The sequence below is a fragment of the Rousettus aegyptiacus genome, unplaced genomic scaffold (assembly GCF_014176215.1).
Source record: "Rousettus aegyptiacus isolate mRouAeg1 unplaced genomic scaffold, mRouAeg1.p scaffold_m13_p_11, whole genome shotgun sequence".
Lineage (NCBI taxonomy): Eukaryota > Metazoa > Chordata > Mammalia > Chiroptera > Pteropodidae > Rousettus > Rousettus aegyptiacus.
This window is the reverse complement of record NW_023416286.1, coordinates 52,125,830-52,150,679: the sequence shown is the minus strand read 5'-3', so window position 1 is coordinate 52,150,679 and position 24,850 is coordinate 52,125,830. Positions and strand designations below refer to the sequence as shown.

General features: G+C 36.4%; 1 long non-coding RNA gene across 1 annotated transcript in view; it reads left to right on the top strand.

The window, feature by feature from the left end:
- LOC107497603 overlaps window positions 1-24,850 on the top strand; it is a 91,753-nt gene that overhangs the window by 12,512 nt on the left and 54,391 nt on the right. The window contains exon 3 of the long non-coding RNA XR_001593856.2: window positions 1,864-1,930. This is a non-coding gene — a long non-coding RNA (uncharacterized LOC107497603). The remainder of the gene's footprint in view (window positions 1-1,863; window positions 1,931-24,850) is intronic.

Sequence of the window (24,850 nt, the reverse complement as noted above, 5' to 3'; positions counted from 1 at the left end):
GCATGAGATTTCCTCACGCTACTCAGAGTGGTACACAGTTTAAAACTTAGGAATTGTTTATTTCTGGAATTTTTCATTTAATAATTTTGGACCAAGATTGACCTCATTTAACTGAAACTACAGATGAGGGGAATTAATGTAATGTTTTTTTTCACTGGACAATCCTTCAGGCAAATCTTGGAAGACTTTCAGATTTTAATTTGACATGGAAAGCAAATGAAAGCCATTGTATAATTAAGGCGACTTAGATATCAGGAAAAGAAAAGAAAACCGTAGGGCTAGCATTAAGTAGCCAGTAGAGGATGGGACTACAGTCCACAGAATAATCTTGTATGCACAATAATAGTCTGGAAAAACTCAGAGTAATATCATTTCAATAATTATTCCTTTTAAGATTTCCTTTAGAAGAACACGTAACTTGGATTTCCTGAGGACATAATCTGGAGCACATCTGAACATCTATAAACTGGAGTTGCCTGGCACTTAAAATGTTTTCCTATCTAGGAGATGTGATTGGCAAATGAGACTTTTATCTTTTGATGCTATCAACTGATATCCTGCAGAAAAAGTTGGATGATGGATTTCTTTGGAACACATGATTATTCTGTAATTTTACCACTTTCTCCTTCTCCTCTCTTTCTTTACTTATAACCAAACCCTGAAATAGAACTTAATATGTCAGATGTACTCTCTATTTGTTCTTTTTATACAGCAAACACTATTATTGCAGATGTCCAAACTATAAATTCTTGAAATTAAAAATACTTGAAATAAGAAAATAGCTCTTATAAATAAATATGTTTAAAAATCTTTGGTATTTACTATGCTATTTTTAAATATTATCTTTCAGTATGAAAAACAAAACCATGGCAAAGTAATGTCATTTTTCCCCTTAATGCTGATTAAATAATCAGTAAACTCAAATGCCACTGAGATTTTGAATCAACAGAAAATCAAACTGAGTCATTTATAATTCTTTTCTAACCTTGAATTCTCTTTGCAGCAGCTATTCTGCAGAGTGTCCTGAAATGCTAGTAGTTGCAGTAATTTATGACTATCCTATTTCTCAAGGGCATCGCATGAGAACTCGAAAAATTACTACTGTTTATAAAATAATTAGTTATAGCCATCTTTAGAGAGGTGAGGTAAATGCTTTAGAACGTTTTTGAGACTTCAGAAGTCATTGTAACAAGAATAAAGCAGTTCTATTTTTAAAATAAAATTTATTCATTATTTAACAAAAATAGAAATTAATCAAATAATTTCAAGTCTAAAAACCAACAGTTAACTCCATTTGTGTTTGAAAATGGAGACATATCTGTATTTATTAATGAAAATTTCTCTTTACTTACTGGCAGATATTCTTCAATTTGTCCTCTATGAAATGTGTAGATGTCAAAATTTGATCAGAATACAGGTAAAACAAAGAGTTCACCTAAGTAATAATATACTGCAAAAAGGAGCATGAACCTTTGAAAGGTTTATGAAAAATGAAAAAGAAAACATGCCCCAATATTTTTTTTCAGGTGTAGTTTTAGAAAAATCAGATGTCATAGCATTTAAATGAATTTCGCTATGTATAATTAGTCATTGATCAAAGAAACAACTTAGGTTTGGGGATAAAAATAGCAAATTTAGTTAAAATGATATGCTAAAATACTTCTAAAATTATTTTTAAGGTGATTGTTAAGACATCAGGCTGCGATTCTTGAATACTATGACTTTTCGATGTATCATCTGATTAATTCTAGTCTATGAGTTTGAAAAAAGTCATTGAAACTCTCAGCATTGAACTTTCCCCCTTGCTCTTCTGCTGCTTCACCATCGTGTTTTAAACTCTGAGAGCACAACTGTCTTCTGCAGGGACTGCAGAGCACTGGGCCAGCCCTGACTGAGATCACACTTTCCTGCCAGTGACTGCGCGAGCGTGGTATGTATTCAAGTGATGCCTAGTAGCTGAGTGGTGTCTTGGAGGAAAATATTAGAACATCTAATCTATTTTTTACTTAAACATGGAAAAAAATCGAGCGTCTTCGCTTTTCAAGTTCGCTTTGTTTTTACAAAAGGTCTCCATTAGTACCTGTTTTCACAACTGAAAAAAAATCAAAGAAAGTTTTTACTTTCAGGAAAAAAGGCAAAAAGTGAAAATAGTGTTCATTGTTTTGCAATGCACATTCTGGAGCAGTGATAGTGTCACTTCCAAACTCTTTCCCCAACACTCAGTATCTCAGCATCAAACATTATAGCTTTGAACTGTGTCTGTGAGCATCTGTGCTTTATCTTGACTTACTTTGTGAAATCCAGCTTTGACTATATGTTGGTGCTGTTTTAGGTTTTATGCATGATTTAGCATGATTTGGTAGGTTATGTTTTGGCTCTAGGAACTCAAAATTTTTTCTATATAAATTAATGGTAATTACTTCTAAACCTTCCATCAATTCAGCTTATGAAATTTTTTATAGGCACTATCTAGTTTCGGAGAGTGGGAGAAATCTGTATTGAATATACTCATAGACACTGAAAACTTTCTCTTGCTTACACTAGATGGTGATTTTTGTGTGTAGCCCTTAATGTATTGTGAAGGCAGAGTGGCCTTTCCACCATGCGTTCAGTCTTTTCTTATTTATTTTTGCCAATATAATTTGTAGGATAGATGTAAATAGTTTTCTTGTTTCTGACCTGAAATCAATTCTGTTTCCTGCTTAACTGAAATTTGGGGCAATGGAGGTAACAGGAATATAAAAGTCTAAACCTGAGTGAAACAATGAGCTTTGGTCCGGTAGATGGACAATTTTTAATTTTCAAATGTCATCATAAGGGAGTCATAGATAAAATAACAAGCATTTTGTTTGAGTGAAAAAAAGGCAAACTTTGATATTTAAAAACTTTCTATAAAACTTGACTATTTTTATTGTTGTATAGATACAAATGTTAACAATGTTAAAGAAATACATTTCTTAAACCTTCGAAGTGAATTAATTCTAATGTTAGTTAACTAGATTGGCCATATTTTGGTTTTGTTTTTACCTTGTTTTTTGATTGGTTAGTTTCTCTATCTCATTCTTTTTATCTTGATTTTATCTTCTCAATCATGTCTAACTGCCTTATGGGAGAGGATGTTAGACTCTGTAGATATGTGTGTTTTCCATGCAACGGACATGTGTTATTTTTGCCTGAGCAGCACTTCTTTGCCTTTCTTCTGAGAACAGAAGTCCTCTTTAATTTGGAAACTTTCCTCTCTATTACTGTTGAGCTGTCAATCACTTATCCCCCAAACCTCCGTCAATGTCAGTGCCTTGGACCTGAGCTGGGCCACAGACTCAAACCAGAACTTCTGCAGGAGGAAAAAGAGCTCTCTACTTGCTGAAGTTTCTGGCTGTAAGGACCAGAGATACTTGGAGCTTTCAGTAGTCACCTTTGCACCACATGAGAAGAGCTTGCTCAGGAATGAGGCCAACACAAGGAACACCCAGATAAGGAGACAGAAATGGGTCCTGATATTTGAGCCTCTGATCAGTCTCTGCCTAATGCCAGTCACATTACAGGGTTCTCCATCCCTTTAACAGATTTCCCGTTTTTGCTTAAGCTAGTTTACGTTAGTGTGTGTCACTGCTGCTGCCTGTTTCTAAGTAAGACCACACTATCTAGGGAAAACCAGATGAATTATAGATTCTACTTATGGATTCTACTTATTGAAATGGCAATTTCATAGAGTTCAACCTAAAATAATAGAAAATTCAAATGGTCAAAGACTCAAAGTCCTATCTTCACTCATTACTTTGTGTTTTTGGTCTCCTTGAGCCTCAGTTTCCTTTTAATGAAAAGAGAGGGATAACTATCTAGCCAACATTCACATATATAGATTGTGAAAGAAAATCAAACACATTAAAACCTTTATAACTATTGGGCTCTTCAAAAATGTCACCTAGCATTACTAATGGGAAGGTCTGATTCCCCGACACATTACAGATTTTTAGGATGATCTTCCCAGCAACATAGGCAAATTTCTGGAGTTGATGGCACATGTGAGGCTGTGAAGGTATCAAAGTTTATCTGAGAATGTTATAACCCATGATTTATGTCAGATAATCTCCTCATCTAGGCAGAATTCAGAAGGCTCATCAGTATACCTGGCTTTGGTAGAGTTGATAAGAACTAATCAGTATAATATTTTTATTACTTTGGAATGGTTTCCAGTTTATGAGAGAACCCCGTTAGTGAAGATATTCTTAGAAGTCAGGGAGATATGTTAGAGGAAGAAGGAAATTAGTATTTATTTATTATTTTATATTGTTTTTAGCCAGCGTGGTCAATTTAACAATAACCTCAGAAGATGGACATTCTCATTTTAACAGAGGGATTAACAAATACTAAGTGACTCTATCAGGATCCCAACCAAGTTCAGAAGTACGTTCTCAACTCAAGACTGCCCAGGTTCAGTTCCCTATGTTGTTATTTGAAAAAGCAAAGTTCATCTAGTTCTCTCTCTGTGGCAGATTAATTATAAAATGATGGGTTCTAGTATTTCCAGTCATATGGGGAAATACATTTTCACATCAGAGTTCTCCATAAATCCATAGAAATGTTTAAAGGGGTACAATGCTTCTAAAATTGTAATCACCATCTTTTAAAAGGGCTATTTTGTAATGTATATGTGTATATATGTAGATACATACAAACTTACCTGCTAAAATGGACACACAGTAAATCCAAGTTTTATAATTAGGACTACATGATACATAACTCAATAATTAAGATATAAAGTACCCTGAAAAATAAAAATGGTGGAAACATGGAAAACATTGCTTTAAAGAGACATAATGAGTCCCATTTGGGAGAAAGAAAAACAGACAATAAATCAGTTGAATAAATACAGACTAAAATCTGGATAGAATTATCTCAAATGAGTTAATAGGTTAATTCAAAATAATATTTTAGGCTTCCAGCCACGGACTTACAGATTCACTAAGTCTGTCTTCAGCATCAGTTTTCTGAATCTGTTCTGTATTTATTTTAGTGGAAATGAGTGAAGAATTAAGACATAACTAAATTACTTTTCCATGATGCATATGTTGCACTGGTGCCATAAAAACATAGTTTCCTCAGTTTAATTTATCAATTGGAGTGTAAGATTAAAAGGAAAGATACTCCCTAGACATATACAAATATACACATATGTACACAGATACACATTCACCTCTAATGAAGCTCTTTCTGGTACTAGGGGCAGAGAACAAACTAGGCCACTGAGAACAGGATTTACTTTATAAAATGATTTCTAAGTAGTTGCTAGAGGATATTCTATTGGCATTCTATAATATTTCAAACTCAGACTTACTAGACTTAGTATCTGTTTTTTATTGTGTAAGTCAATTTTAGCAATATTTATAAACAGTAAATTAATCCCAAGACATAAACATTAAAGACTCACATCATTTGGAAATATTCAGAAGTATATATAACGTAGGTTTCAGATAAACAGAAGTAGCCTTATGCTCAGTCCTGAAAATAAATCTTTATCTAAAGAAGAACTATTCTTAGACATTTTTATGTTGCTAATATTAACATCATAATCTTATCCTAAGCTCTGCTTTTTTTCTTATTAATTGGATAACCAGACTGGAGAAGATGTTTGCAATGTACATAGCAAAGATTCATATCCAGAACATACAGAAGAATTCTTACAAAGCAATAAGAAAAAGCTTAGATACCTAATAGAAAAACCATAGCAATAAATATGAAAAAAGAAGCAGAAGACTCCTCAGCCACACTGGCATTTAAGGAGATGCAAGATAAAACAATAGTTTCATATGTATCCTGTAGGCTGGTAAGGATGTGGAAAAACATGAATGCATATACATTCCTGTGAATCGTGAATTAGTATCACCTCTTTAAAGAGAAACTGAACAATATCGGGAAAGTGGAAAGTGCCAGCAACTCCACTCCTAGGTGTCTATTCTAGAGCAACTTTCACACAAATGTCAGTGAGGAAGATGTGTAAAATGATGATCATTGCAGCAATGTATATAGCAGTAAAAAGTAGAAACAATTTACACCTTCTTTTTTAGTGTAATTGGTAATGAAATTATGATTTAATTAGAACAGAATGGTTTACAACATATGTAGAACTAGACGTATGTTTAACTATATGTATAAAATGGAAAAATATAATTAAATGTAAAAACAAGCCACAAAATGAATTAAACAGCCTGAAAAACTTTATATAAATGTTAAAACACGGAAGCAATGGTACATATATTTTGTATATGCATTCCTTTACTGGTGAGGTACAAAAGCAAGTATGGGAATGATACACACCACTTTAAGACTGGAAATTACTTTAGGGGACAGAGATGAGTAAGGGAGAAGAAGGTCATTTTTGAATTTATAATGTTTATTCTAATTTCTTCAAACTAAAAGATTTGAAGCAAATATTGCAAGATGATAGTATTTGTTTAATGTCTATGCTAGGCCAATAGTGTGTGCTATATTTTTGGTACTTTTCTATACATTTGAAATATTTTATAATTAAAAAATTAAAACTATAACTAATTGAACATGCCTTCAAGCTGAATATGCTAAAATATATTGCTTCACCTCTATTCTTCAACTCTCACATTCTGCTTATTTTTCAAAGTAAATACTAAGCAAATCTCATGTTAATATGATTATGTAGTTTATGTGTTTGCTGCCATTGAGCAAATGCATCAAGGTGTTCTTGTCACTGGGACTCCCTTAGAAAACTCCTGATCTGTCCACATATGTCAAATGCGAAGAGAGTTCCAAAGGAATAAGCAAAGTGAGATGTCTGCAGATCCTGTGTGACATCCTGAGAGACATCTGTCTGAGGAAGAAGGTTATCAGAGAGGAAAGCGTGTGAGGACACCTGTGTGAAGTGAAGGTGTTTGACCTTAGGGTCTGCACAATTTACAGGGCCGGGAAAGTTGATGTAGGCACAACGCACCCCAGCCCAGGCTGGAGAGGCGATTGAGCTTTTTCATTTGCACAGTCTGATACTCAGGTCTGCAAACAGTACTTCACCGGGGATAACGGAGCACTGCTTCCATCAAAGATGGCCTGCAACTAGAGTGCAGTCAGACAGGGAGGGCCTTGAGAGAGCTATGCCCCAGGCTTGAAAGACAAGAGGTAAGTAGTAGAGCTGAAGCTGGAATGAGGTATATTTTCAAGTAAAATTTGCCTTGCTGCCAACCTCACGGCCCCCTCTTTGTCTGTCAAGAAGCACAGAAATGGTTCTAGCAGTTGCACTGGTGGAGGCTCAAAAGAATTCTTAATCCTGGTGAAGATGGATAGGGTAATTGAAATTTCTTGGGTTCATGGCCTGAGATAATACTAGTTATTACCTACATAAAGGAAACACCTCTAAATTGGAGTGCACGATGCCATAAATATATGAAATACTGATTCTCCCATTATTCTGATTTCCTATAGCCAGAAGTTGGTACTTCATACCAAAAAGAGGGAGATAGAAATAGGTATGGAGAATAACCAATGGGTTATGTTCTCAAACTACATTTGACATTAAAAACAAAAACAAAAATAAAACACAATCCTGAATTCAAATGCCTCATGTGTTTAGGAAAGAATAAAGGGAACTAAATTTTGGGAAATTCTTAAAGATATGTATAAACCTTTTCACCCTCCAAAAAATCCAGTTTTTTTCCAGTTTTTTTTTGTTTTGTTTTGTTTTTGTTTTTGTTTTTTAGTGGACCTTTTCGTCTGCTGTATGTCCAGTTAGGTATTTAGTTCTTTGCTGAACTAAGTAAACTATTCATGATACGGCTTCTTTTAAGCTGAAACATAGTATTCTTTTTCAGCTGCATATCAAAAGGTAAACAAGTATAGAAACTTTTCCTTTGAAGATTCTAGATGAGTCTGTTGCTGGTTAAATTTTCCTTGCAGAAATCAGAGGTTCCTGTTGCATGTTTATCAAACCCTTTTTCTCCGTAAAGTACAAAATGCAGTGCTGCAATTTCCCCATTTGTTAATTTTTCCCGTTGAACTCATTCCTTTCCTTTAAATATCTTCTTTCTTGTAGTCCACCTCATTTAGCAGTAAATACAGAGGATTACAAACATTCTTGTTTGATATAAAACATTCCAGGAAATTTAATTTCTTTAGTCATGGATTTTAGCTATAATGATACTTTGCATTTGTATAATATCTCTGCTATGAGAAACCCAAACCCCTTATTCATTATCTGGAGCCAAGCATTATTATCATAATTTTGTATCCTGTGTAACTGAGTCACAGGAAATGAACCAGAAATAAATCATACCTGGAGTGTAACTTGCATAAGAATATAGCCCAAAGGAGGGATGATGGCATCGTGCCTTGGAAACTTCACACTGGAAGACAGACAACTCTGTTGGTTTACCATGCAGGAAGGAGTAGATCTCAGTTGATGGGGGCGGGGCAATGAGGAATCCTGTTGCTGATTCTGGATAATGCTCCTTAAAAGCCTTTTCCTGACCCTTCTATGATTCATTCTGTCCTCGCCCTCCCCAAGCTACCCACGACACATTTCCTAAGCCTGAGAGCTCTCCTGGGCCCTGCTCCTAGGCACAACTGCTTCTGTGGGCCTGGCTCCCAAGTCCATGTGAACCAGGCGGAATCATCACAATGCTTCGTACCTGACATGTCTCTGGTTCCATTAACATGTCCAGAATCTATACTGGTCTAAGTCTTGACCTCAAGGATTTCTCCTGATCAAACCAGCTTCCCCCAACAGAGCTGATGTTTTTGAGAAAAAGGAGCTAAGAGGAAGCCATGATGTGAAAGCTCTTTCTGTGAGGTTGAAGTCAGCCCCAGAGCTTCTCAGATTCCTTAAAGACTCTTTTCCCACTGAGAATTTAGAACAGTGATTGTCAGCCATAGTCTACATGCTACCTAATAGGTCTATAAATATTCTCATCCACTAGGAAAAGTACTAGAATTGGTAGAAGTGGCAAAACAGGGAGGGTCAAATGATCCTCCTCCCGACTTGTTCATTCCCTACTGTGATGGGCCTTTGTATTCAGGCACTTTCCTGTTGCTTCCGTATGTTTTTAGATGTAAAAGTCAATTAATGAATTCCGTTCTCATAAGAAATGCTCACTAACTCACTCTTGAAATTGAAATAATTCATATTGCAAACAGAGAGAATGCTATGTGACCAGTAAATGATATAACTGAGAAACTGCATAAGAAAAACTACAGTTGTCTAAAAAACTAGATGCTCAAGTAAGGTTCTTTATCAAAAAGCAGAATATAACCTCCTTGGCTTATTCACAATGGGATACTACCATAATTCTGCAGTGGATTCATGAATTTAGAATATGTTTACTTAGTTGTGCAAAGAACTAAATACCTAATTGGACATATAGCACTGGAATTTTGAGGGACTTTCTTATTTGGCACTCTACAATTTTATACAGTTAGTAATGGTGTTGGCTAGGGAGGCTTTGACAAAAGAGGCAAGCAAGAAAGAACTAGAAAACATGCTGTCTTTCTTTTGGTTGTATATGGAATACAGTACAAGAAACTCTCATGAGAACTTCAAGAAAGGAAACATGCCATGTCTGTCACTAGAAGGGGAAAAATGTCATTAGGCCAGTAAGCATTGATTAGAACAATAAGAACTTCCTGGTGCCAAGAGTCAGAACAAAAGTGTGAAAGGGGATAAAGGGACATTACCATACTGAGTCTTTCACAGGAAAATGCTAAATAAATGGAGGGATTCATGTCAATATTTGTGTAAGGAAACATGCCTCAGTCTGATTCTGAGGCATACTACAAAAAAAAAAAAAAATTGAGAAACTTTGTACAGTATTCACAATAACAACAAAATAATACACTCAGAGTTGGGGGTGGCCTTTCTCATGGTAATGAAATGTGTTTCAACACTGATCCCTTATAATGAGCGTTGGGGCAACATGTCTTGCTGCTCTAGTCAAAGGGGGAGGTGTGGCCACTGGCCGCCAGCTTGTGACCCTAGCGTGCTTTTGTGTGCTTCAGCTGGGAGGTTCTCAGGTCGTCAATGGACAGGCAGGGCACACTAAATTAGGAAAGATTGCTGCTTCATTTATCAACAACACAGTTTATGAACAGTATTATTACTTGCTTTGCGTTTTCTTTGTCAGGGTCATTATTAGCAAAAGCTGGGCACACAGACCCACATATTGGGCAACTGTGCCTCCAGTCAACCCAGTAGGGAGAAAATTGCAAACGTTATAGAAATAAAATTGGATGGATGGTTGCTGCGTGTGCGCTTTCGAGGAGCACAGCATCCCACCTGCTTTCTCGGAAGCTTCCATTGGGGGAAGTTGGTCGCAGTCTTCTCAGTCTTGCTGGTTCTTCCCTCTTCTACATTTCAACTATCCTTTAAAACTAGGCATTTTGGTCTGGAGGGAAAATGCAGTAATCCATATCATTGGTCTCAGGTTTTGAGAGGTGTCTGTTATACTGAGAATCTCAAAAGGAAAACAGAGAAATCCAATGGGAGAATAAAACAACAAAAAAAGGTTTCTCCTTTCTCTTTAGTAATAATGAGAGAGAGAATGAAAGAGAGAGAGAGAGAGAGAAAGAGAGAAGATGCTTCTATTTTAATACTTTAGTGTACAATGAAATATGAATAATATCATTTTCTGCCATTTATTCAGATGTGAAGAAACTCAGTGAATAATAATAACTGCTGTCAAGGGTATTTATATTTAAAAGGTCTTCATGGAAAAAATTTTTTTTTGTGAGGACCGATTTTTCTCTGAGAGAATCCCACCATCTCCTAGCAACCAACCTGGCCATCTCTTTGAATAGATGCTGCATTTACAGTGGGTGCATAACCTTTACAGAGAGGCATTTGCAAATTTAGCAGTCAGGACTCACATGCATTCAAAGAAAGTTGTTAAACTGATCCCAGAGCCAGACCGTGATAGAAGTCTCAGGGGGTCTCTTCTCTTGGCAAAACTACACACATGTGATGTGCACAAGTTCCTCTCCCTCTGTTGCCCAAGCCTCCCGTGTTCTGCAAATGAAAAACGGCCCCTTAATAATCTTTTCACAGAACTTTTATCTATTTTAAAAGAAGAAAAACAAGCTAACCTGAGGAAATACAAAGGTTTTGCTTTGCAAATTACTCTACTAATAGAAAGATTATCTCTCAAGAAAGAAAACATCTAGCAGGAGTTAATTTATTAAAATTTTTTTTAAAAAGTAGTGGAAACATTTGGAATTCAATCATTTCTTTTGCTACTGTTTTGGTTATTTGTAATATATTAGTATCATTTTTTTCCTTCTAAATCTTATAGTAAGGACTTTCCGAATATTATACAAATATTGGCTAAAGCTAATCTCTCTCTGAGATAAATATTATTAATGAATCATCTGAGACACAAAATTCATAGACTGAGAAGAGATAGAGGTGGGAACGGAAATGATTTCCTGTGATTTCCAGTTCTATGAGGTTGAGTTTAACAGCAGAATGGATATTATCATTAAAATGAAAAACAATATATGTCTTATGTAAATATTGCACCCTATATAAGAATGAGGACATCGTTTTATAAGAAGAACATTTAAATAACTGTAAACTCTTTTTAAACTTCTATACATCAAGTACTTGTAATGCAAAAAAAAAAAAAAAAATCTACAAAAAACACACATGAAGATCTCTACCACTCATGGGGTGCTGTGAAAGGAGGAGCCTTGTGTTCTCACTCCACCCAAGGCTTAAGGACTTCAGGCAGAGTTGTGAGATTGGTCATTTTTGTCATCAGACCTTCCTTTTTTCTCTTTCCATGCACTCTTTCTCTTGCCTTTTTAGGTTTCTGCCTCTCTTTACCATGCAAAAAGCAAACACTCAGATAACCAGATGTGGTATTTGTTTACTTATTGAAACATTTTACTTCAGCTTTACTTCAGTCTCTTTCCATGTAACTATGTATTTTAAGCCTTCTTTTTCTCTGTCTTTTCCAAAAGAGTCTTGTTTTCTTTATTAACAATATTTTCAGCAATCTATAATAACTGTCTGAAGTACTTTGCAGCTTCAAAGGGGCTTTCACTTTATCTCACTGATCTTCACAATGACTTTGTAGAGGTACGTATTATTTTTTATTAACACCACTTTGTTTCTGAAACTTTGTTACAGAAAATTAATGTATCCAACATCCCCATTATGACAAGAAGAGACACACAGGAGATGCAGACAACAGTTTTTATGTCACAGCCTTCTTTCCAAAGGATTAAATGCTCTTCAAGAACAGGGTGAAGGGATTGCTTCCTATAGATCCTGAAGGTCGTCCTGCAGTCCATCAGGTCTCTAGCCTTAGACCAGCTATGTCAGCATCATCTGCAGGCTCATAAGTGCAGCCTCAGATTTCACCACAGACCAAGTGAGTCAGAATCTCTGAGAAGTGTTGCCTGGAAATCTGTGTTATCACAAGCCCTCCAGGTGATTCTTATGCACTTCAAAGGTTAAACTTCACCTCTCTAGACTGCTGCCCCATATAACGTCTAACTAGAAGAACCTTCATTTCTATTGTCTGAAGCCTTAACCCTAATAAGAATCTTCCTGCTGTGTTTCAAGATGCTCACATCTGTATGTAGCTCCTTTTCTAGGAGAATTTTTTACTTGTACTTAAAATTGATTATCTCCTTTTAATTAGTTTTGTAAAATACATTTATTTTACTTCCATAGTCTTTTTACCTCCAATGTGCAGTGTTGAAATTTAACCAGTTCCCAGATTTCTGAAACATATTTTTACCTTTCCAAAATAGAGATGGAAAGACAAAGTAGAATGGTTCTGAAAAAAGAAAGAAAGAAAGAAAGAATAACATAAAATAAATTAGAAAGGAAAGCATTTTGAAATACATATTAGATAGTGATATTTGTTTTGGGGGTGTCTCTGTGGTTCTTGTATAGGACACAAATGGGTAGTTTACATGAGGCTATCATAACTACAAACCTTATTTTGGATTAATTCAGTTAAAAATCTAGTTAATTCAAAGAGAAAAATATGGTTGTTTGTGGTTGTTAGGTTAACCTTCCCACTTGCCCACCTAATTGCACGTTTTCTTTTAATGAATAATTTTGATATTCCTGAAAAGATGTTAATATGTTATTGTAAACTATTGATTCAAAACTATAGCAAGGGAAAAGTGGATTTATGGTCACTTACCAGCCAGGCTTTATGTTTACTTAAGAATGACACCAGTAATTCTGATATTTAGAAGACATAATATTTTATTCTTCTAAGCCTCTATTTAATCTTAACACACATGTACACACACACTTAGATAAACTGCCCTTTTTAGCAAATGTGTCACAAAGCTTTGTTTCCAGCAATAGAGGAAAATAAGACATCTATCACATTGTTTTTCTCCCACTTAAAAGCTTTTCCATTAAACATTCGCACAGGGTGAAACCAGATGGGAGAGCTGAGCTACCAGGAAGGCAGCTTTGCAAAACTGAGTGGGCCCAGCAAGGATTTCTAGAATAAGTGGTCACTCCAAAAAGTTTCTGATTCTGTCCAGAAATCCTCAACTCAAATAATAAGAATTGGGTGGAGGGACAATTCAAATACAGTTTTCTACATAGTCAAAAAGCGTATAATTGAAGATTGAACTTGAGCCATAGCTCAATGTATTGAGCCTAACGTATTGTTCCTGCGTTGTTCTTATTTTAATAGCTCCATATGGAGACAATAAAGCGACAAGACAAATAGTCTGTTGTTAGTTTCAATACTTCTCTCTGATCCCCATTCATTCTCTCTTGTCAGGTTACCAATCCTATCCCCAATTTTTTCTCAGCAACTTGAACAAATACATTTTTCATTTATACTTAACTGGCAGTCTGATTGAAAATAGCAAAGCTACCACTAAAAAACTTTTTCTTAAGTAGCTTTTCTATTGAAGAGAAGAGGAAATGTTGACTCAACTGGGTTAGGAAGATACCGAATTTAGTTACCTTTACACGATACTTTTTATTTTCTCCTTCTCAGGATCCATTTCAATTTAATTTTTAGTCTGTAGACAAGTAACTTTCTTTAGCTTCATTTTGACTTTCCTATCTTTTTTTTTTTAATGTAAGCAGTTTCACCCTCATTTTATGAAGGAAAGTTTGATTGCTACTCTCAGATATTGTGACTTTTAAAAAAAAATGATTTAAAAATACTTAAGAGAAATGCATACATTGTAGTATTTGATCTGATTTGATCATCATCAAGACTGTTTATAATTTTTACTTTTCTTCATTAATTTGCTAACTGGCAATACAAAAATCCTAAATACATAGTTTCAGTTCCTAAGAAGATGATGCTAGATATGAATAAGAATTTGAATAAAATAAAACACTTCAATCTAAAGAGCATCTCAAGGGTCTCTGCCATCTAATACAATTGTGAAGTTCTTGAGTCAAACAGTTTAGAAAGGAAATTTTAAAAATGGTGCTCTAATGCTAGATAGAACTCTGCCTCAGCATTAGCCACATGTTTTTCCATTCTGACTTTCAGAAAGCCCAAGGTAGAATCTGTGTGGCTTCTTTGATAGTCTTTGTTCTCTTAATTGTCTTCCTTAGTAGCATCATAGATTGTAATAAAAATGTCACTCTCACTAACAGGATTTAGAGTTTTTCTTCCTTTATTTTTTTTCTTTATAGTTTCTATCTAATCAAGGGCCAGAATTTCTGTTATTACCGTAAAGATTACAGGCAATTTGCCCCCCCACACCCTCTTCCTCAGTTCAGTGCATAACTCGATAGAATTATTTGAGAATTGTTGACTCTTTTCTCTCCTACCTACATCTAAGTCAACCACAAATCCTCTCTACTCACTCTTCTAGGTGGATCTAATCTCTCCACTCAATCCCTATTTTTGCTGCCCTTACTTAGCTAATCCATGACACTTTTACCTCTTCCTTGATCTCATGGACTTACCTGACTGTTGTCTAGTCCCAGAACTCTTTGTTAGCTCCCCGTTGGTCTAAAGATAAATTCCAAACATATAACAAGTGTAAATGGCCCATCTATGTGCTCTTCCAGCCTCACCTCTACCTGCAAAGCTGGAGTCATGCTCTTTCCACGGACCTCCATAGTATCCAGCACTCTTCTACTATAAAACTAACCTTCGTATTATCCCTGCTTACTTATGTATAGCCCCAACCAGGTTCTATAAAGATGAAAATTGTCTTATTTAACAGTGTATTCCCAGAGCCATGCTCGTTGTGTAGTCCATAGTAAATACTCGGAAACCATCTAATGATTAGTAGAAACGAATGGTTATTTTAGGGTTGGGGTGAGGAGGGATGGCAGCTTCAAGGATGATCTAGGACCTCGTGCATAATACATTTCACCATCATTTATTAAACTTAAATGGTACTTGCCTGGGCAATAATGTTTTTACCTTGTTCCCTGTCCTCCTGATATTCCATTCTTCTATTGTCATTAATTTCTTGGGACAGCAGGCTGCAAAGATGTAAGCTTGGCATTATTCCTGCCTCTAGAAGAAAGCTCACACAAAATGAAATCCACATCAGAGTGAAACATTTCTGAAACATGGAAAACAGAGCTGTGGATCTTATATGACTAAAGCTAGATTCATCCTTGAATTTATAATTTATATGACTCAATAATGTTCCTTAATTTGTATAGCACCTATCCCACACTGAAAGGTGGTGGGATGCTGGGTATACCAGTAAAAGCTTTTCTGGAGAAAGTGATGGCCAGGTTGAATCATGAAGGAAGGGCAGGGGTTCACCCCTCATAGTTTGGAGAGTCAGAGAGCTGATGCCTCACGTAGATGGAATATTATGTCTAACAGTATGAAGTATGATGTGATCTAGAAACCAAAGGACATTAGTATAAGGAGGTAATGGTGAGAGATGAGAACAGAGAGAATAGCAGTCAGGTTACATAGAGAATTGTAAGCTACTTGAAAGAGTTTTAGACTGAATGTTTGAATAACGAGGAACAGCTGAGGAATTTTAAGCAGCAGAGGGCAAAGTCATAGTTGTGCTTTAGAACGATAGTTCTAGAAAATGGAATGAAAATGGGCAAGAAGAGAGTTTGGAAAAGCAGTTAGAGCACTCAGGATTGTGGAGAGGGAGGTAGTGAGCAAAAGCAGGACACTACACAGAAGTGTGAAACACTTAGGAAACAGAATAGATATCACTTGTTAATTGGATAATACGGGGAGAGGGAAAGAAAGAACAAAGAATCAACGTGCTGCTCTGGCTCTGGGAAATGGTAACTGAGTTAATAGTTATATCATTCACTCAGAGAGAACAAATTCTGTGTTGGTATTTGTTGAATTGTAAGGTCTAGGGCACTATCCAAGTAGAGCTGTCCATTGGTCACTTGGCCATATCTAGGTTTGACGTCTGGGAGATCTTTAGATGCCGATTGGGTTTAGACAGTCACTGGCAAAGATAGTTATTAAAAAACTTGCAATGAATGAGATAAACCAGTGAGACTGTGTGGAACGAGAAAAGACTTTAGGACCAAAACTTGAAAGATTCCAACATTCAAGAGACTGGCAGAAGAAGAGTTGCTGTGAAGGAGATTTAGAAGGAACAATCAAAAGTAGAAGGAAATCTAGGAGTGTTTTCTGGGGTGGGGGCGTGGGGGTGAGGTGGATATGAAAACCTTGAGAAGAGAGAGCAGCCAACTATACCAGTGGTGCCATAGAACAGAACAGAGGTGTTTGTGAAAATGATTTCAACAGAGAAGTCAAAGCGAATAGCAGATTTCAGTCAGAAGACTAAGTAGAAGGTGAGGAAGATGACTAGATAAATATAGAAAATACTTTCAGATAGTTTATCTGTAAAAAAAAAAATAGGAATTTTCTAGGAAAGAAGATTTTGAGGTTAGGTCTACTTTCTTTCCTCTTTTTCTTTCAATGTTAAAGTGTTACATTTTTTAAAAAGTAGCTGGCATGAACCACGTACACAGTAGGGGTCGAAGGAACAGAATAGCTAGCAGTGGTGTTGATAATAGAAGGGAGAGGGCAGGGCCATGGTTTTGTATCACACAAAGGTGCCTGGGGAGGGGACATGCTGGGAGTAATCCTTGGTGTAGCACCAAGAGGTATAATCCAGAGGGAGTGGTGATGCCCTTTCGTAATTACCTTTTCACAAAGATGCAAAAGGTACCTTGGGTGCTAGCAGGGGCTACGGGGAAGGGGAATGGTATGTAGTAATTGACCGAATGAGGTCTTGAAGACATGGAAAGGAATGAAGTCTAAAGAACAGGACAAGGGACTCTGGAAGTGGGACGCATCTCACAAGAAGACTAGACAAGAGAGAGAAGGATGGGTGCCGCTATACATAAATTGGCTTAGTAATAAAAAATTGGGAGAGTTAATATCCACTTTCATCCATTTTCTCTGTGAAGAAAGAAGAGAGGTTATTGAGAGGATGGGCCAGAAGAGGTTTGTAGAAAGTTAAAAAGTTTCAAACAGCCTCTGTGGTGAATCGGAGAGGGAAGAGATCATAAGAATTGCCAAATTTTTACAGTGCTGTTTAATGTCGGTGGTAAGTAACTGACACAAGATTATACTACCGTACAGTTCCTTCCATGGTTTTCCCATGAAATGTGGCATTGGCAGGAAGAATGTTGTTTCTTAAATTAAACATGTTTGAAATGTTTGTTGAACCTGTTCACTGAGTTGGTTGCATATGGTTAAATTGTCGCAAATACATTACTGTTTTTATTCACCTTCTTATCTGTGCTTCACAAGCCTAAATACCACTGGGCAGTAGCCTCTGGCTCTGAGGAGTCAGCTCTCTTCCTGTTTACCTCTGTGGTATACTACTGTCCTGTTCCGAGTTATTCTAATGAGTCTGGGGAAAATACTAGGAAACTGGGAATTTAAAAACAAGAAGGTCGGGGGACATGAGAACTCTCTAAATGCTGGATTCTGAGAAAGTGAGACTGCTGACTAGGAGTTCAAGAAAGGTCTGAGGAGCCTCCGGGTAAAATTCTCAAAAGGATTCCTTGAAATGATCTGGCCAGTGCATGGTAACTAGAACTTTACAGCTAATGTTTTCAGATATCTCCCTGCTTCAAGTTATGAGCGGTCTATTTTTTTTTAAAAGATGATGGCAAATGTGTGGGCAGACAATCCCCAATCGAGCTTCCGACCCCTCATTAATTTGTAATCGAGTCTATTGTTTTCACTAAATATAAAACGATTTACCTGCACTTAGAAAGGAATTGGCTCAGTACACTGCGTGACCACATGGCATTTGTCTATTCCACTTCCCCTGCCTGTCCCTTCTTTTAAAACCTTCACACTGACATGCAAAGGAGAGCATACAACAAGCAAAACTCCCACCTCCCCCCAGCAGCCCATGTAAGTTTGTGGTTTAGGATTAGCCAAGTTTTCTTCTTTCATGGTCCATCTTACCCCTCTCTCTACCTCTTTATCATTTAAGAGAAACTGAGGGAGCAAACGTATTCACGGGTTTCAAGCTATTCCTGTATCTTTATATATATATCCAAGATTTGTCTCGATGTGGTCCATTTATTTTAATTTGAGACTGTCAGCGGGGGGTGGGGGAGGAGGGGGGGCGGGGAGGGAAGAAGTAATTAAACTTGTGACTGGCATGGAAAACCATTTAAAGTCTAAACGCTGCAGCCTGATCCCCACTAGTTTCACTATATTTCTTCTACTTGTCAGATCAAAGTCTAGCTCCTAAAAGTCAGCCATGCTTTGATTAATTACTTAGTACAATGAATTTGCAAATTATAGTTCTATGTGATTTATGTCATTTTTAGCTTCAATCAGATTTTTGGGGTCATTCTATTCACTGGGCTAGTCAGCCTTCACCTTAGAGAATGCATGTTTTTAAAATTGCATTACAGTGTTTTGTGCACCAAAAAGAGTTATGTATAAGGGTTTTCAATAATATGTTGCACCTTAACTAAAATGTAGAAAATCTGTTATTCTATTTGGGAATCAGACTTGAAAAAATAGATTTCTTCCTACTATTTCCAAGTTCTTTGAGCTACAGCTCACGCTCTTTTTCTTATATGCCTCAATTTCTCTCCCTTGTCTGAACGATTCCTACATGAAATATAGAGCATTGCTTCAGGCCTCTCCCCCCACTCCTTGCTTCTGATAGTCTGTTGAGATAAAGAGGGCTAAAAATTTAATAATGTTTGTTTGACATTATTAAATTTTTTCCTTTAAAATTAAAATTAGTGATTGATTTGGACAATTTGCTGTCATTGTTAAAGGTATTTTAATTTTTTTCTACCTTCCGTCATCCTTTTATATTTATTATTATTATTATTATTTTAATAATTAGATGGAATGTCTCTCAGAAAAAGTTTACTACAGTTTGTGGTGTGTCCTTTTGAAAACAAGACAGGAAAAGGCCCTGTATCCCCAGACCAGAGCCCTCACTAAAACTGGAAAAGCCATCTGTTTGTCACCTGAATCATTACTCTTGGGAATATGGTAGGGGCTGACAGCCTCTTGGCCCCTGTGCTCTGAAAATATTTACTTAGTCGGGACTGTGCTCATGTCCCAAAGAATCTAGGGTCTTAGTTTCTAGAGAGGTGGGGGTTTCATGGAGTGGGCAGTTGCTGTGAAAACTAGTGACTAGGCAAAGTAAGAATAATAAAAAAAAGATCTTTCAAGAGATTGTCAACCGCTGGTCAAGCAGATTCAGCTCATGTTTACTACAACTCACAAAGGGCCATCTTTATAAATGGAATAAACCAAGGAGCTTGGGTTTCACATATGTCAGCAGCGGTGGTCTTACATTCAAAAGAAATACCTACAACTGTGCTATAAAGATCATAAATATTACTATTTTCCTTTTTATTCAAAATATTCATAACTATTGTTATCCATGAGTCCAAGAGAATATCACCAGAATATTAAATAAAATATTTTTATTATGAAAGTGATATAAACTGCATTACAGCTAATAGAAAATAATAGAACGATCATCTATAATTCCACTTCCCTTATAAAACTACTCCTAGCTTTTTGGGTGCCTTTCTTTCCAGGCACTTTTCTTTAAGTGCAGATTAACTTTTACATTGTAATCAGAATTTAAACATTTGTATGCGTACGTGTGTGTGTTATTTACCTTCCATTATAACATAAACACTTTTTATATTGCTTTTAGTCTACATACTATTTCTTTAAGTGAATACACTATAATTTACCTAAGCATTTCACTATTTAGGAACGTTTTATGTAAAAAAATTTTTTTAATGTTATAAGTAATGCTGGAATAAACAGCCTGGGGCATGCAAGTATTTTAGATTAATCTTTTAAACTAGATTCCCATAAGTGCAATTCTTGGGTCGAAGTTCTTAGTATATCCACTGCCAAATTATTTTCCCATTAAAGAGTTGCATTAATTTATAATGCCAAGAGTAATATATAAAATATCAATATTACTACATTTTGGCTGACATTTTTTTATAAATTTAAAAACCAAATTACTAATTTATTGTTGATTATTTAATCTTTATATCTGATTATGTGTAAGGGTCTATATGTCTCCCACATAACTTATTAGTTTAGCTTTACCTTCCTGAATTGCCAATTCACAAGCTTTCTTATTTAGCTGTGCATTTCCAGATGTCTTTTATTCAACACCTCTCTTCCCATCTTGAATGATTAGCTCTCAACTCTCATTTTACTGACACGTTTGATTATTTCTCTTTCTTGAAACATTTTCTTCGTTTGGCTTCACCTCTCCTGTTTTCTCCTCTCATTGGCACCTTCTCCATCTCTTTTTGGCGTACCTCCTTCCCGTGCACCTTGGATTTTTGAGGTTTCTTTGTTCAGCACACTCTTTTCCTCTCACTTGCCACCCTTTTGCCAGATGATCTCATCCATCCCCATGTCTATAAATACAATTCATGTAATGATGACTTATATATTCAGCCAGATCTCTCCTCTGACTCATATTTCTAATTACCTATAGTACGTCTCTAAACATCTCAAAGTTAACATATCTGAGGCTGAACTCCTAATTTTTTCCCCAGATCTGTTTCTCTCCATTTTCCCCATCTCAGTAACACCATCCTGACCCATAACTTGGTTGCCTTCTTTTACTCCTTTTTCTTTACATTCATTCAGCAAGACCTGAAATCCTTCCTCTGAATTTGTCTGTTTCCTTCCATCTTCACTGATACCTCCATAGTTCAGGCCATTGCCATGTGCCTGGGCTATAATAATAATTTTTAGCTAGCTCCTTCTCTACTCCTCACTTCTTTGCCACTATGCAACCAGATGGCTGTTTTAAAAACAAAATTAGTTTGTGTGTCTCCCCCACTTATTCTTCTTCAAAAGCTTTCCATTGCACTTGCAATAAAATCTGAATTCTTTTTCTGGCTCATAAGACCAGAAAGGTTACTGCCTACTTCAGTAACCTTTCTTGTCTCTTTTCCTCTTACTGCCCAGTCATATTAATCTTTTTCCCTTTCTTGGATATGCCAAGTGCTATCCTGAATCAAAGTCTTAGCTGTTCAGGATCATGTATTCCCTGAGTCCTCACCTAGATCTTAGTTTTTGCTTTAATGCCACCTTCTCGAAGAGAAGTTTCCTCACCTCCTTGTCTAAAATATCTCCTCCATTTAAAAAATTTCTATAATAGCATTTGTTTCCTCGGTAACCCTCATAAGAGTTTGTAGCATTTGTCACTTCACTGGCTTTTTAATTGTCTCCCTCTCTGAACTGTAAGCTCCATGGAGCAAGAATAACGTCTCTTTATGCTATCTTTTGACAGTAGTGAACCACTGAAAGATCATAATGGTTGAACTGGGATTTAGGAAGATCTTTAGTTAGAAGCCTGGAGAATGGATTACAGTAGTACAAACCTGGAGACCAAGTGACCCAGTTAAGTAACTATAGAAGGCTTGAGGCTAGAGATGATGAGAATCTACACTAAGGAGATAAGACATCTGATATATTAAGTATAATAATACCGGGTGCAAACACAAGAGTCGAATCATGTGACAACCATCAAACTCTGCTTTGCAAAAGCAGATGAAATGGATTGGTAGAGATGGAAGACACATTATTTAAGGTTCTAGACAAAATGAAAGAGTTGGGGCAAGCAGGTGTTGAATATTCTTTTGGGTGCTTGCTGTGAAGGAAAGGAGAGAGAGGGTGGTAAGAAGAGAGGAGTATAGGATGGGGGGAAGAATTTTAGCTTTAAAGGAACCAGCTCACACACATGCTCTTATTCTGTAGTGGGAACAGATAGAATAGAGGGGGAGAAGTTGGATATAGAGGAAAGAAAGGGGACCAGGGGGAGTAAGCCCAGTGTGTTTGGATGATGTGTGAAGCGCAGGTCAGGAGAGGGGTGTCAGTCTTGAACAGGTAGAATGAAAGTACTTCTTTTTCTTTGAGACTGAAGTAAATGAGGTGATGGTGGATGCAGAAATATCTAAGCTGGCAGTACTGTCATTAGTGTTGTCTTTATTTTTCTAGCTTCTTTAGGATGAGAAATAATTTTATGTTTCATTGGCATCTTCCAAAAAGCAGAACTCATTTTTGAGCAGTCCATATACTGTAGGTTACTATGTGAGGTGGAGATTTGATCCTGTAAAGCATATTCATACTGACTTTTTTAAACTCCACAAACCACTTACAAGCCACATGCATCACATCTTGAAAGAGCCAGCCTCCCAGATTGCGATGTGTCAGGTTACTCCTCTGCTGTCGTTCTCAGCATTCCACAGCTGGGCAGCATTATGTGCTTGACTGTCTCAAAACATCTCTCCAATCCACTGCATGTTCTTTTCAGTAGGAATGGGCTTGCTTTCCTTTTGACTCATTTACTGAAGTAGGAAGAGCAACAACTTGCAATGGGAACTGGCGGCTTTATTTTGATGATGATGTGTGATTGTGCCCTTATATTTGCTGCCCACTGAGACATTTCTACATCATTTCATTGGTCCTTTCAGCTTTGTGAGCACAGAATAACATACAGGGGAACAGGGTAGGGCCATGATGCAGCCAGGAGAGTGAAAGCCTCCCGTGTCTTCACAGCGAACTATACAAATGAGTCCAAGTTCTCAAAAGGTAGTCAGGCCACAGGTACGTTATTATAAGTGTATATACCATTGCCTGTGGTAACATGCTACCCTCTGGGCTCTTAATCCTGATGGCTCTTAGCTGCCTCTCATTTGACACTTTTTAATGTGGAAGAAACACATAAAAAAATAGAGAAGTTCAGTCTCTCACTCTGTCCTTTGCTCTAGCTTCCTGTTGAAAAGGAGGATTTTGTTCCCACTGTGAAACATTTTACCTAGATCCTATCTCCTGAATTGTGTAGTGGCTTCTAATTATGATGGGATATTATTACTGGCTGAACAGGCTCAGGCAGGAAATGGCAGCTTCAAGAGGAAAGATTCATTACCTGGTGAATTTCAGCAAAACATAAGACAGAGAAAGAGAGAGAGAGAGAGAGAGAGAGAGAGAGAGAGAGAGAGAGTGTTTGTGTGTATGCATACGTGTGTCTCATTTCCTTATGTCTCTTAAACTCAGAACAACTCTTTTTTCTCTTTGTTTGTTTCCAGTTGGGCTTTTCTGGGAGACATAGATTTACCCAGGTTGAAATGTGAGGGACACAAAAATACTCGGTGTGTAGAGGTTATGAGTGTCAGCTGAGACTCAAACGTGAGGGTATTTAGGAGGGGACATTATAACTCCACAGATTTGAAGCATGAACAAATCTCAGAATTTATGACTGTACATTTTCACATACAAGTGGAATTAATAAGTAGCTTGAGAATGCATTGCTGATTCATATATGCTAATTGTCTTAAATTTATAATTTGCATGAATAGGTTAAAAGTTGTTTGGAAATGTGATCCAATAACATAGATTCTGCTTCTAGGCCTTTGAAAATATCTACATATGTTTTCTTACAACTTTAGCACGAATATGACACCAATAAGCAGGTATGAGTAGCTGAAAGTGGCCCATTAGGTTAAAGCACAGCAGGCAAGTAAGTATTTCACCAAGGTTGTGGCATGATGAATACCACCTCTGCCTATCTGATTGTGTATCAGGTCCTTGAATTTGGGGCTATCGTAACATTTTATGGGACTCAGAAATAGGTGGCATCTCTCAGCATAATTATCTGATCTATGTCTGAATGACTTCTGTGCTTTCTCACACTAATGGTCAGCCACCCCGTTGGAACACTCCCATTTATATCCATTGTAATTTATAGACATTATAAGAAACAGTTGACCTAGGGATAACTATTGTTAATGTTTTTATTTCCCTTCAGTTACATATATGCAACACGGGAAATACATAGTGCAGAGTTTTAACTTTTTTTTCACATAATATTGCATCATAGACATATCATGTTTTCATGAAGAGGACTCTGAACGCCTCACACTGCTCTAGTCTACCAACGTATCAGTAATGTACAAATAATGTATTTGTCTACTCTTATGATGTTTATCATTAACAATGTTTCCATTTTTACTACTATAAATAATATTGTTACAGACATGCTTGTAACTGAATATGCCCATCTCTATTTCCTTAAGATAGATTCTGAGAAGTGGAATCAATTTTACTGTCTTAATGCATATTCATTAAATACTTCTAGGAAGGATGTACCAAATTATAGATATAATAATATGATTCTTTTGCTAAAAGAATATCATTTTCATTATCAAAAAAATTAAAACTTTTTTTTAATTTGATAGGAACTAAATGATGTCCCATTGTTTAAAACCATATATCTCTGCTCACAAGTGAGAGTAATCATTTGTCATCATCCACTTGAAATTTTTCTGTGATTCATTTACTGATGCTTATTGTTTTTTGTTTTTTGTTTGTTAAAATGATGATATATATTTCCCCTG